Source organism: Lolium rigidum, chromosome 1 (assembly GCF_022539505.1).
Source record: "Lolium rigidum isolate FL_2022 chromosome 1, APGP_CSIRO_Lrig_0.1, whole genome shotgun sequence".
NCBI lineage: Eukaryota > Viridiplantae > Streptophyta > Magnoliopsida > Poales > Poaceae > Lolium > Lolium rigidum.
The window spans coordinates 361,899,905-361,913,963 of NC_061508.1; the positions used below are offsets into that span (position 1 = coordinate 361,899,905).

The window sequence follows — 14,059 nt, forward strand, 5'->3', positions numbered from 1 at the left end:
GAAAACTCTTGCTAAATATGGTATTAATCATAGAATTGCTTCCGCTTATCATCCTCAAACTAGTGGGCAAGTAGAACTATCAAATAGAGAAATTAAATCTATCTTGCAAAAGACTCGTTAATAAAACTAGAAAGAATTGGGCTAGTAAATTGAAGGAAGCACTATGGGCTTATAGAACTGCTTATAAAAACCCCATGGGAATGTCACCTTATAAAATGGTTTATGGAAAAGCTTGTCATTTACCTTTAGAACTAGAGCACAAAGCTTATTGGGCTGTTAGAGAACTAAACAAAGATCCTAAACTAGCTAGGTAATAAGAGGTTGCTGCAATTAAGTTCTCTAGATGAATGGAGAAGTGAAGCTTATGAAAATGCTAAACTCTTTAAAGAGAAAGTTAAGAAATGGCATGATAGAAGGATTATCAAAAGAGAGTTTAATATTGGGGATAAAGTCCTATTGTATCGGTCTCGTCTCGGATTCTTTGCAGGGAAATTACTCTCGAAATGGGAAGGACCATATGTTGTTGAGGAGGTGTATCGTTCAGGAGCAATTAAAATTAGTTCTCTCCAAGGCAATGCCACGCAAGTGGTGAATGGACAAAGACTCAAGCATTATATCTCAGGTGATTCTTATAATGTAGATGTTGATGTTATTCGAGTGGAAACACCGAGGCTTTCATCAAAGGTCAAATTGACGAGTCCGCCGGAACTCGACTTTGAATAGGTAACAAGTACAGGTAATAAAAAGTTCGCGATTTACTTTCCGAACAATGTTTTTGCTGTTTTTGGAAAATATGAAAAATTACGAGATCGAAACGGAGTGGAGGAGACGCACGAGGGCGTGCCCCCATAGGCCGGCGCGGCCGGGCCTTGGCCCGCGCCGCCCTATGAGCTGGCCGCCTCGTCGCCCCTTTCCGACTCCGGTTCGACCTGGTACTTTCCTTATGACATAAAAATTCCTGCTATATAATCCCCCGGACCCCTGGAGGTCCGTATATCGTTTTCTCGACGTGTTTTGTTTCGAGCTGTTTCTGCCAGGATCTATTTTCAATCTAGGAGCACCATGGCCTCCAACAATAAGGGCAAGGGGCTTTCGGATGAAGATATTCAAGATCCCGAGTGGAAAGAGGTGGACGAGAGCGTCAAGAAAGAAGATGAAGAAGAAGTGGAGGAAGACTCGCGCGCATACCCGCGTGCTACCGTCGCAAGCATCAAAGTGGTGGATAACCCTTTTAGTGCAAACATGAGCGCAAGAATTCGCACCGGAGGAAGGGTTCCACGTCATTACCTAGCTCCAAAGACATCTTCTTCAGGCACTTACCATCCCTTCCGCAATCTAATCTACAATAATCAAATTGAAAGGACTCCCAAGGCAGCATTGCCTAGCAATTGGGATATAGATCGTTCTAACACTGCAGGAAGGACGAAGCCCGAAGGCGAAGGGTGGGGAAATAACTCCAAGAATTGGGACTCGCCGTCGGACATACTTCTTAATCGCGTCGAGCACAATTCGGAGATGATCCGCAACCTCATGTACAAGATTGATGAGCTTCGGGAGCTTGTGGAGAAGCTTGTCGGGAATTCATCACCACCATCGCCAAAGGAGTAATTCATCATCGGTATTGGCATCCCCTTGGTTTGTTCCAAGCTTGGGGGAGTGCCGCGGTATCACATCATCACTACCTTTTACTTTTTACTATCAAGTAGTGTCATATCATGAGTAGGGAAGTTATCATATAAGATGGGTTGCAGGGTGGAAGTATCTCTCCTTTAGTCGGTTGTCTATGTATCCCTTGGTGTGAGTTATCGTTATGAAATATTAATGAGAAGTCTTATCATTTACATATTGCACACCTTATTTTAGTTTGCAATTTCTATTATATGATTGATCTTGATTTTAGTATTGGTACCACTTTGGGAGCATTGAGTAAATCTATTTGGTTTTGGCAAACTTAGCATTGGTCAATAGCAACAACACCTTGAGGTTTAAGTAGAAAAGAGAATATATATAGTTGTTTCATTGTCTTCCTTTCTTGTTAGCTCATAGCTTATTATTCTGAAGTTAAAATTGTTTGTGCTTACAAGAAAGATGCATGATTGTTTCTATCACATGTATATTCGTTTGTTTCCCTCAACTTTTGTGCTTGCTAATTAACCTTGCTAGCCAAAGACCTGTACCGAGAGGGAATGCTTCTCGTGCATCCAAACCTCAACCCAAACCTATGCCATTTGTGTCCACCATATCTACCTACTTCATGGTATTTCCTGCCATCCCAAGTAAATACTTCGTGTGCTACCTTTAAACAATTCAAAATTTATCATCTATTATTTGTGTCAATGTTTTATGGCTCATGAGGAAGTATGTGGTGTTTTATCTTTCAATCTTGTTGGGCAACTTTCACCAATGGACTAGTGGCTTCATCCACTTATCCAATAATTTTGCAAAAAGAGCTGGCAATGGGGTTCCCGAGCCCGATTAATTAACTTTCATGATACTACAAATAGACACTCCTCCATGGTATGTGATTGTTGGACGGCACCCGAGGATTCGGTTAGCCATGGCTTGAGAAAGCAAAGGTTGGGAGGAGTGTCATCTAAATAAAACTAAAATAAAAAGGCACTCCTTCATGGTATGAGATTGTTGGTGAGCACCCGAGGATTCGGTTAGCCATGGTTTGTGAAAGTAAGGTTGGAAGGGGTGCCACCCAAAATGAAAATGTCTTAATGGGAGCCGCTCTTCGAGAGTTTGTCCGGCAAGGGGTTAGAGTACCCGCTACCGAGTCGTTGACAACAACAAACACTTCTCAAAATATTACTTTTATTCTCTTTATATGATTTCAAAGCTGAAAAAGCTCTAGCACATGATTTAATCCCTGCTTCCTCTCTGCGAAGGGCATGTCTTTTACTTTATGTTGAGTCAGTAAACCTATTTCCCTCCATCTCAAGCAAGCATTTGAGTTGTTGTGATCAAACCATTATATTGTGATTTGCTTCATCATGTCTTTTACTCTTCCTTGTTTAGTACAAGTTTTATCTGAATGAATATAGCTTTGAAAGTTATCAATGATCATTATGATTGAGTATGCAAGATGAGCCATATAAACTTTAACATGAGAGCGCTGCTCGATGGATAAGAATAACCTGTTAATTGTTCTCTGACCAAGAACGAAGTTTGCCATCACCAACTATGATTTCTTATGCACCTTTATTTGTGATTACCTTATACTTGTTTCAAGTTGAGTTATATGAGGAAGTTGTTCACTAGAATGTCTTGTGTGAATGAATATGATGCTTCTTGTCCGTATTTGATTTATCGACTCTTCACTCCATAAACATGTGGTCCTGTTTACCGAGTTCAGTTTCGCTTGGGGACAAGCGAAGTCTAAGCTTGGGGGAGTTGATACGTCCAATTTGCATCACTATTTTATATCATAATTTGCTGTTATTCATTGATATATTTCATATTTGGAGATAATACTTATGTTATTTCATCTATTTTCCATGTTTCATGATTATTGGAGGATCGCGCACCGGAGTCAGGATTCTGCTGGAAAAAGCGCCGTCAGAATGCAATATTTCGGAAGATCAACAGTTGACGGAAATTATATGAAAAATCCTATTTTTCCGAAGACGAAGGGAGCCGAAGGGGGAGCCGAGGGGACCCGAGGTGGGCCCACCCCATAGGCCGGCGCGGCCCAAGGCCCGGCCGCGCCGCCCCGTGAGGAGGGGGCCCACAACCCCTCTCGCCTCCTTTTCTTCGCGTACGCCTTCGTCCCGAAAACCTAAGCTCCAGGGGTACATCGCGAAGAGCCGAGCCGCCTCTGCAGGGGCGGAGAACACCGAGAGAGAAAGAACTCTCCGGTAGGCTGAGATCCGCCGGGGAAATTCCTCCCGGAGGGGAAATCGACGCCATCATCACCGTCATCGAGCTGGACATCATCTCCATCACCATCATCATCATCTTCATCCTCATCACCGCCGTCTCCACCGCTGCACGCCGTCACCGCTGTAACAATTTGGGTTTGATCTTGATTGTTTGATAGGGGAAACTCTCCCGGTGTTGATTTCTACTTGTTATTGATGCTATTGAGTGAAACCATTGAACCAAGGTTTATGTTCAGATTGTTATTCATCATCATATCACCTCTGATCATGTTCCATATGATGTCTCGTGAGTAGTTCGTTTAGTTCTTGAGGACATGGGTGAAGTCTAAATGTTAGTAGTGAAGTATGGTTGAGTAATATTCAATGTTATGATATTTAAGTTGTGGTGTTATTCTTCTAGTGGTGTCGTGTGAACGTCGACTACACGACACTTCACCTTTATGGGCCTAGGGAATGCATCTTGTACTCGTTTGCCAATTGCGGGGTTGCCGGAGTGACGAAACACTGAGCCCCTTTTGGTATATCGATGCAGGAGGGATAGCAGGATCTCGTAGTTTAAGGCTGTGGTTAGATTTATCTTAATTACTTTCTTGTAGTTGCGGATGCTTGCAAGGGGTATAATCACAAGTATGTATTAGTCCTAGGAAGGGCGGTACATTAGCATAGGTTCACCCACACAACACTTATCAAAACAATGAAGATTAATTAGCCGTATGTAGCGAAAGCACTAGACTAAAATCCCGTGTGTCCTTGAGAACGTTTGGTTATTATAAGTAAACAAACCAGCTTGTCCTTTGTGCTAAAAAGGATTGGGCCACTCGCTGCAATTATTACTCTCGCACTTTACTTACTCGTACTTTATTCATCTGTTACATCAAAACCCCCTGAATACTTATCTGCGAGCATTTACAGTGAATCCTTCATCGAAACTGCTTGTCAACACCTTCTGCTCCTCGTTGGGATCGACATTCTTACTTATCGAAGATACTACGATACACCCCCTATAATTGTGGGTCATCAGGAGGCCAGAAATGCGCGGCGGGATAGGCGCGATATGGCGGGAGGGGCGGGATTTGGCGGGAATGGGAGACTATTTTTCACTGAGCCGCTGACGCGTCGGCTCGCCTCGCTTTTCGTTGTGTCCGGCATCCCCGGTGCGTCCCCTGTGGGACGGGGACGGGCTCGGGGCGCCGGACACCGTATCGGGCCGCGCCGGACAAAAATGGGCTTTGGGGGACGCGGCTGGAACGCATTTTTTGTCCGGCGCGCCCCAAATCCCTTTGGGGGACGCTTTGGGGGACGCGGCTGAAGATGCTCCTACAGTCTTTTTCGCAATGCCAAAATAGCCAAAACCAACAGTGAAGTAAAACTCCAACGCACACATCCATGGTTTTCAGTCTTCATATCACATACACTTTCTCTTGTTCGTTATGATTTCCTGCTTCCACACGCTCATTCTCTAATCTCCTCCTGCATGGCACACATCCCTCGAGACTAGTGAAGGCCTCGGTTGCCACATTAGACAGCGGCAACCTCAGCTTGACACCCGCTTGCTTTTTTCGATAAAGGGAATATATTAATATCAAAAGGTATCAATTACATCCAACCTCTGCAACAACGCAACACGCTAATGGCAGTACGGATGCACACAACCAAAAAATATAAAAGAAAGACCCAAAGAGTCATCCAATACGAAAGTTTACTAGCCATAATGCAAGGACTACTAAGATAAACTCAGTCCGAAACAGCACAATCACTAGTATTCCAAATAGTCCGGACCAAAGCAGCTCTTACCTAGAAACCTCTAAATCCATGGACCAATTTATGAAAACTTACCTGGAACACTAGAAAACTTACCTGGAACACTAGACAGATTGAAGGCAAATTTAATTACTCCCCACAGGTATCTAGCTACTGTGCAATTAAAGAAGATATGCTATATCGTTTCTTTACATTATGTCTGGAAGCTAAACTATAAAGCCTAGGGCATTGGACCATCAAAGGTTTCTCTCCTATACCCAGAGATCCTACATAAGCTAAAAACAAGCCCTTCACTTTCATTAAGCTTTGCCAGAAATGAGATTGGCTTGGTTTTGCATTATATTTAGTGAGGAAATTATCCTTGACATATTTATCTGTAAGAATACTCTGCCATAGACCATCACTATTTTCTAATTTCCACAGCCATCTATTGAGCAAGTATTTGTTCATAGTTACTAGATCAATGTCGAGGAAACACCATGTTCTTTAGGATGACAAATCTTATCCCAACTGACTAAATTATCATAAGCAAGTATCTTACTATCACCCTGTACCAAACCCTCTTCTTGGTTCAGAAGATTAATCTTTTTTTTCTTCTTCTCCTACCACTAGATGTCTAGATCTAGCTGTAAAATAAGAAATACATACATCCTCTCTAACAGTTCTTTCTCTTTTGCTCTCTGAAACCATCTTACTGCTTCTTCCTTCAAAATTTATATTATTGATGATCATGCTGCTTTCTCAAAATATAATTGTTCAAGGGTGAACCAACCAACTCACAATTTCTAGTAGGGGCTTCCTCTACCGCATTCATTTAAAAAAACACAAGTTATATCTATCAAATCAATAGCATCTAGCTACTAGCACCTTTTCTGCTTCTTATAAAACCAAACGTAGTTTAAATCCCACCCTTGTAAATTTTATCTTAGCTTTCTAGCTCTATCATGCCACTTATCCAAGAAACTCCTACCAGGTGAAAAATTACTCCAAACTCTACCGTCCACAGCATCTAAATCCGCACGCATAAACCAACTTAGCTCAAATTTGGAAGGTTTCACTATCTTCACAAAGAGATTGACCGAAGTCTAGCACAGCAAGGGAATGATCTGAAATTACCCTAGGTAATGTTCTAATAAGGAGTCACAGGATACAAAAAGAAAATGAGAGTACACCGCTACGTACCTTACTCTTATAGAAGGCAGAACAAATTTACAAGATAGGCCTACTACAAGCAGCATGCGTAGGACTCCACCGATACAAATGTAAAGAACTACTCTCTAACCGTTGTCAAAAACTCCCCTCCCCTCCCTGTGAGCTGCTCTAATCAATCTGCACTCCTCCAAAACACGGCAGTGGCTTGGCGTTGTACATTGTTGAAGTAGAAAGCATTTCTGTTTTCCATAGCGGGTAGCTAACTGTGCAAACCAGATCATCGAACCATTTCATGTCCTTATCTCTGAATTTCCTTCGCTCCGCCATCCACCAAGCTTGGAGTGTACTGTCGTGCAGTGGAATGCCAAACTTAATCCTGAGCTCCTATCGACAGTAGTACTAAACCTCCCGAGCACACACACATTGTAGCAGCATGTTCTCTGATGTGTCCTCCTCCTAGAGACAAACAAAGCAAGTTGAGGAGTTTGTTTGTAGTCCATGCCTGACCCTGTGACCAGAGGACCAAATCTTGTGCTAAGCCACCAACCAAATGAAGAACTTTCTCTTTGGAGTAGCCTTGTTGTGCCAAATTGCCTCGCCCAATTCAAAACGGATGCTGCCCTACATCAACATGTTGTACGCCGAGGCCGCTGTGTATACTCCAGAAACCGAAAAGGGCCAAGTAAATCTGTCAGGCGTATTGGCGTCGCGCCTGATATTACTAACTACTGCCCACAATCTGATGCACTACCTGGATCCAAGTGTTGCCACACACCCTTGAATATTGAGCATCCACCCGTAGTTCTGCGCAGTTTCGGCCACTGTTCTTGCATTGCGCGCTCGCTTCTGCACATACATCGTGATGCCAGGTGCAATGTCCGCAGTCGATCTCCCCTGAATCCATCGATGAACCCAAAACAGAACTTGCTTGCCGTCTCAAACCTGAATCTGTACCATACTGTGAAAAGTAGCTCGTGCCTTCTCGTCTTTGACCATTGGTAAGCCCTGCTACGGGGGTCCAGACTCCAGACGCCTAAGCCACTCCCACCTATTCTAAGAGCCAGCCCATGCAAGCGCAGGCACCCAATCCTCCAAAAATCTTGGGCTTGCATACTTGCTCCCATGAGACAGATATTGCCCACCATTGGCTCACTCCTTGGTAGCCTAGAGAAATCCCCTGAGCCTTTTGTCCAACTCGTCGAAAACCCAGACTGGTGCATCTGTAACCAGCAGATGATGCACAGGTCTCATTGACATAACCGCCTGAACGAGCACAAGCCTCCCTTGTTTGCTAATCAGGCCACGTAGCCAAGCTGGCACAATCCTAAGGGAAGCATCCAGCATCTGCTGCCATTGCGCTTTTGTTAGTGGCCCTGTAAACCCACGTACTTGATGGGGAACTCCAATATCTGGCATTGCAGCACCTCAGTCACCAGCTCCTGCTCCAAAATCCCGCCTCGAATGATTGCCGCGGTCTTTTTGTAATTCATGCGTGGCCTAGACACCTCTCAAAAAAAAAAGGATACAAATTCTTAAAACCCATAAACACAAGAATTCTGTCTATCTACATAATGTCGGATCCTCTTGGTTATTCGACCAAGTAAATTATGCGCCGATTAATGTTGAGCATGACGTAGCCAAGGTTACTCCTATCATGGTCCCTTGTGTCATTCAGATTTGGTGAGTAACTCATTGACGTAAGGGCATCTCCAGCGGCGCGACGCATTTTAGCGTCCGCGCGCGTCCGTTTGCGTCGGTCTTTTTGGTCGAAATCGACCGCGCGTCCGTTTGCGTCGGGGGTGGCTCCAGCGGCACGACACATTTTTTAGGACGAATCTTTTTTTAGCATGAAACATAATTTACATACTTAAAACAATAAAAAAAACCTAAACGCCTGCTCATCGTCGCTGTGCTGCTGCTCCTCGTCGCTGTCAAGCACGATGAGCTCCGGTATGAGCCACGGCCAGTAGCCATCCGGGGGAGCGTACGCCGGGCGCGCCGCCGATGCTCGAGGTTGAGGAGGCTACGACTGTGGCGGCGGTGGAGGCGCCCAGACATAAGGCTGTGGCGGCGGTGGCAGAGGCGCCCAGGGATAAGGCTGTGGCGGCGGTGGCGGCGGTGGAGGAGGCGCCGCCGACTCCACGAGCGCTTGTCGAAGTGCTTCATCCGCCGACAGGCCCGGTGGCATGACGGCGGTGGCGTAGCGGGGCATCGGCGGCTGCACAGGCGCGTCGTACTCGGAAACGAGGACGGCGACCTTCGCCATCTCGTCGTCCGTCATGTTCTCCGGGAACTCGAAGTTCCGGCCCTCCACCATGGCCTGCTGCCATTCGTGGAAGACGACAGCGACATAGTCGTCGCTGTCGTCCTTCACCTCCTCGCTATGGTACGCGAGCGCCTCGATGTAGTCGTCGTCGTCGTCGAACGCGGCGTAGGCTTCATCGTCGTCCTCGCGGTCGTCGGCGTCGTTGTGTTGCGTCTGCTGACGTCGCGTCGACGCCCTGCCGACGACGCGCGTCGGCGCCTGCCGACGACGAGCCGGCGGTGCGGGGCCGAAGGGATAATCCTCGTCGCCCATGAAGCCGGCCCTTCGTCTCCTGTCCGTCTGCGCGGTCGGTACGTACGCCAAAGCTCCAAGTCGATGGCGTACGCCGGATCGGCGCGGAGGTCCGCCGACGGATACCGCCTCCCTGTGCCGGATCTCCGCGGTCCGATCGGGCTCGCGCGCAGGTACTGGAGGGATGGGCACCCGGCGACAGCTGAGCCGCCAGCCGCCAGGCAGCTGCACGCCGGACCAGGCGTCATCGCACGGCATCCATTTGCCGTGCATAAGCCTCCCCACCGAGACGGGGAGCGGGATCTTGTTGCTGCCGGAGGCCTCGAAGTCATTCTTTTTCCCCATGGCGCTGCGGCGGTGGTGGTGTGAGTGGAGGTGTGGGCGAAGGAGCGACGCGGCCGGTGGACTTTTAAGGGCGGCCGCGCGCGGGATACGATGCCATTGAAGGCGCCGCAGAAACCCAGCCGCCGCCCGCCAGTGCGCGTGCAAAACAGGCAGCCGCGCCATTGATGGCGAAGGCTGCGGCGCATACGCGGAAGCGGCCGACCGCCGAATCGATGCCCTCGATGCAGACTCGCTGCCAGGCGGGCCCGTGCGAGGACCGAGCGGACACTTTGCGCGTCCGCGCAGCGTCCACCGAGTCGCAAACCTGACGTATATTTGGGCCAGGTTTGCGTCTCGGCGGACGGCTCGGTCACTTTGCGTCACGCCGCTGGAGAGGGTGCCAGACGCATTTTCGGTCAAAGCGGACACAAACGGTCGCTCACGTCGCGCCGCTGGAGCCCTAAATATAAACCCCGGCCGAGCATCGAGCTGGCCATGCATGCATGCCCGAGCTGCATGCCTCCGTTCTCGTAGCTCGTAAAAAAAAAGCAAGTTGGCACGGCGGGCTTGGGCCATCATCTCATCCGTGGTGTACTTGCACAGTGGCCGTGCATCCAGATCCGCACAGTGCCCTGCCAACGTGAGCCGTATCACCACCAGTGCCAGACCGCCCCGTACTGTTCCCCTCTCCCTGCACGCACGTACGAGGCAAGTTTTGAAATGCGCTTTCCAGAGCCGTACGCGTAGTTTACACAACGGATCGGTCGAATTATTGCTCGTACCGGAACAGTACCGCGCGCCCGAGCGCCGAGCTTATTAATTGGGCTGTGCTGGGCCTGAGCCGAGCCGCTACGAAGTTCGCACGGCGATAATCTCTGGAACGGCGAGTACTGGTCCTGCCTCGCTGAGATCCTCGTAGGCGCACGGGGCGTCCGTAATTTATTTTTTGCTCCGCAAACATTCAAAAATTTGGCTCGTCGGGCAGAGCAGGCCTCACGTGTCCCGAACGTTGGCGACGCTGAACCCACTCTGTGTCTGTCCGTGCTGCTGCCTAGTAAACTTATTATTATCGACACTGATACAGACACACCGGTGCGCACGTAATTTGCTGACAGTGGCCCCCCACGACGCACCGCGGCAGCGGCGTCAGTGACCGAAGCGGCAATCACCTCGCGTGCGCCATCGTTTTCTTTTCTGTTCTTTCCATCCAGCCGAGGGGCATTCATTCCCTCGCTGCCTGCCTGCGCGCGCACGACCTCCGCCGATCGGCAAACAAAACTAGTCTGGTTTCCCGATACTGCCCCTGGGTGTTAGGTGTTAAGTGGCTCTTTAATCATGGACAGAACAGTAATCCTGCCGGATTACGTTGTTAAATGAGCATTACCGGCTGGAAACAGGGGTCTCTGCGCCCCAGCCCATGCTGCTCCCCGCTCGTTGCCCCCTCCAAGAATAAACAACACTCCTGCAGCCCACGTACTCCATTCATCTCCTGCCACATGGGCCCACCGCGCCACAACTAAACTGTCAGTGGTCAGTGGCCGTAGTGTAGCGCCACTCCACCTAGCTCGCTCCGCGACAAGCCGCACGAGGCTCGTCTTCCTTGTTCTCACCGGCGGAGCGGCGCACCTACGGGAGGAAATTGCAATTAACACCACAACATTACTTGTTTTTCCGGTAAACACCAATATTTGGGGTAATCATTTGCACATAACCCAAATTAAATAAAAAAAATTGAGAAAAGCCCAAATCAAGTAACTAGCTCTATTGACAACAAATTAGTCAGCTCACGATTCAACCAAACGGTCTAACCAAACCGTCCCCTAACACATCATCCAATTCGAACCTCGACAGGTTGAGTCTTGGATGGCAGCAGGAGCGGTGGCACGCCGGTGATAAGGACTGCGGACGGTGTGCCAATGTCAGGGGTGGCTCTGTCCATGGGACACTCGTCGGAGACCGTCGGCGTCACATGCATCCATCCCGTACTCCTCTAGCTAGCTAGTAGTTGCTTGATTGAACGTCGCAGACAACACGTCCAAGACAACCGCATGCCGACACTCGTGTGTCTAGCTCGACGTCGACCTACGCCTGGCCATTACACTCACAGTCATCGCCGCCACCATAGTTGGTGGTGTCTGATGCAGACATGCAGTTCGCAGACTCTGTGTATGCATGCGTCGGTTGTCGAAGCCGGACCCTGCCATACCCCGTTGCGCTTTTCCTGCCGGATTCGTGCGGCCACCGCACCGGACGTGTGTAATGTACCCCTGTCGGCGCGCCAAATGCGTGTGCGGTGTGTAGCTGCCGGTGGTCCCCCATCCCCGTTGCCTCGCTGATGGGTGCCCATGGAGAGCACGCAGCCTCCCCCGCCATCGGCTCCGATCTTGCTGCAGTCCTCGCTAGCGTGACGCTTGCTCCTGTTGGCATAGCAGAGTCGCAACATGTAGAGGGTTGAACTAGTCGGTCTGGTTAGACTAATTCGTTGCTATTGTGGCTGCCACGTTAGCTCTATCAGTGGTCCCAATAGTCTAATATGTGATCAAATATATATTTGGATTCTGTGTGAGTGATTACCTCATACGTATGTTAGTATTTTCTGCAAAAACAAGTCATGGTTGTGGTTCTATGTACAAGAAGCCCCAGCATTTGGTGTTATTTGCAATTTGCAGGTAGAGCCACCCTACGTGGCACTGACCCCCTGGGCCCCACCGGGTTCTCTGCGCGCTGCTACTGCTACTCACGCACTCTACTCTACCACTCTAGCTAGTGACCCTAGTCTCCGCCGCTATTATTACCCTACCGCTTGCTTGTTTACAAATCGATCGGCACTTGCGCAGCGGTGGCCGCAGCACCACAGCGCCACACTGCCATCTCCCTCCTTCGCAGCTCCGAGAGAGATCGAGTGCGGCCATGGAGCCGTCGTCGCGGCGGCTTCTGCTCTCGGACTACGACGGCGCGATCCTGTCGCCGCTGCCGTCCCCATCCCCGTCCTCAGCCACCCCGTTCCGGCCGGGCGTGGCGGTGGTGGTGGGCATCCTCACCAGCGTCTTCTCCATCACCTTCCTCCTCCTGCTCTACGCCAAGCACTGCAAGCGCAGCGCCGCCGAGTCCTCCGGCCCCTACGGCGGTGCCACAGCATCCTCTGCAGGAGGCGCGGCTTCTGGCGAGCGGAGGAACTCCGGCGTGGACCGCGCCGTGGTGGAGTCGCTCCCGGTGTTCCGCTTCGGCGCGCTGCGCGGGCAGAAGGCCGGGCTCGAGTGCGCCGTCTGCCTAGGCCGCTTCGAGCCCGCCGAGGCCCTCCGGCTGCTGCCCAAGTGCCGCCACGGGTTCCATGTGGAGTGCGTCGATACGTGGCTCGACGCGCACGGCACCTGCCCGCTCTGCCGCGCCCGCGTCGACCCCGAGGACGTGCTGCTGCTGCCCGAGCCGCCCAAGCCATCCACCACGGGCCCGCCCGACCCAGCCCCGGACCAGAAGGTGGCCGCTGCGACGACCAAGGACAAGGACGCGGCGCCGGCGCCCGCACCGTCCCCGGTCTGGAAGGTGTTCTCCGGCCGGCACTCGACTGGCTCCGTGCGCGCGCCGGGGCGGGTGGGCCCGACGACCCGCCGCTCGGCCGATCTGGAGGCTGGCGGTGCCGCGGTGGGCTGCTTCGAGGTCGTCGGCGCGGGGAAGGTGCGCAAGGACCGGGTGCTGATGGCGGCGGAACCCGCGGCCGCGGCGGCGGAGCCCGACCCGGAGGCCTTCGAGCGGCGGTTCGGGCACCGCATCCTGGTCAGCACCGCCAGCGGCTGCGACGGCGAGGCGGCGCGGTGGAGCGAGGTGCGGCCGTCCGACCTCATGTTCGTGCGCGCCGAGATGCTCGTCACGGACTCCTCATCCGGGCGCTACTCCTGCTCGGCGGCCCTCACCTCCGGCGGGAACCGCGGAGGGGCCGAGATCGCCGGCCGCAGCCTGTCGGAGATCGCGGGCGTGAGCCGCCTCCCGCCGATCCGCGCCGGCGGGGTGAGCGGCGCGCGTCGGTGGCCGGGGTCGAGCTGGTGGGCCCGCGGCTCGCCCGGCCTTAACGGCCCTAGCACCTAGGCCGCCGCTGCTGCGCCGGGCCCCCCCGGAAAGGCATCCGAATTTTTTGCCGCCGGACGAGACTGCCCCTCGCCTCACATGGCCGCGTTATTATTACCGGAGCACAGTAAAGCGGCGGCAGGCACTCGAGCTCGTGGGCACGTGATGGGCAGGCCAGTAATTATCGCCGTCGTCTCCATCGCTGGCCCATGCCGTCGCCGCCTCGGGAGCCGCGCGCGACGGGAAGGGATGTTGCTTTGGCACGCGCGCATCTCGAGGCGCGCTGTCCGCTCCGTGAAACGGGCGGCCGCGATTGGTA

General features: G+C 51.3%; 1 pseudogene; it reads left to right on the forward strand.

The window, feature by feature from the left end:
- The window catches only part of LOC124666013, a 48,429-nt pseudogene extending 34,668 nt beyond the window's left edge, over positions 1-13,761 (forward strand).
- The last annotated feature ends 298 nt before the right edge of the window (positions 13,762-14,059 follow it).